We start from the raw sequence: 882 nt of genomic DNA, 5'->3' as shown, positions 1-882 counted from the left end.
CTGCTGAGCCGAAACCATCATGTGGCCATCTTTCTCAGACAGATCCTAATTCTATTTATGGCATGTATTTCACATTCAGTGTAAAGAATATACCAATATCTGTGGAATATTGGGCTCATAACAGTATCTATGCCTGGCATTAGTTCTGCTGCTTTTAGTTCCATCTCATATTATATCATTCCGGAGATGAGCGCCTGGACACTGGCTCTCCCTGTGCTTTTCGCGTCTTTCGCCCATGTCTTTGTTCTTTGCGTTTGCTCTTATTCTCCACGTATGCTGCCATTCCTCCTCCGCCGTTTTTACCTGCAGATATCTGTGATTATCGGCGCACAGTGGAGTGCTTGCCTGGTGGGCCATGAGTCCCCACATATGGCAACGTTTAGACCAAGTCAAGTTTCAATATAGCTTATGTTTCTTGTACACTGCGGCCAACATCCGTTATCGGAAGGGATAGCCTTGGCTCCGGCTTCCTCTTCGGACTGCTGGCGGCGTCGGGAGTGTGGGAGTGAAACAAATTAAAAACTCTTGCAAGATATTGGCAATCTATAATTGATAATGGCTCTATCTAATATGTTTATTCAACTTTATTGTATAGCTAATAACAGTTTTTATTATCAACATAGAATTTTGAATTCAAAATAAACATCCACTTGCCGAAATATGACAACGAAATATTATAAAAAGTGCAGCAATTTGGCACGCAAAACACATTTGTTTTTTATATTTCATTTTTTCATTTTTTCTCCCTCTCCCAGCCTTGACTAAAACGAGCTTTCAGATCTAAATGCTCTTGTCGTATTTTTTTAATACCGAATCTCTAAACGGAAAACTAATACAACACATGTGGCAAGTACACCAAATAGTCAACACAAATCTGCAAAC

The sequence above is a fragment of the Penaeus vannamei genome, chromosome 40, assembly GCF_042767895.1.
Source record: "Penaeus vannamei isolate JL-2024 chromosome 40, ASM4276789v1, whole genome shotgun sequence".
Taxonomy (NCBI): Eukaryota; Metazoa; Arthropoda; class Malacostraca; order Decapoda; family Penaeidae; genus Penaeus; species Penaeus vannamei.
Note: the sequence above shows the minus strand (reverse complement) of the source record.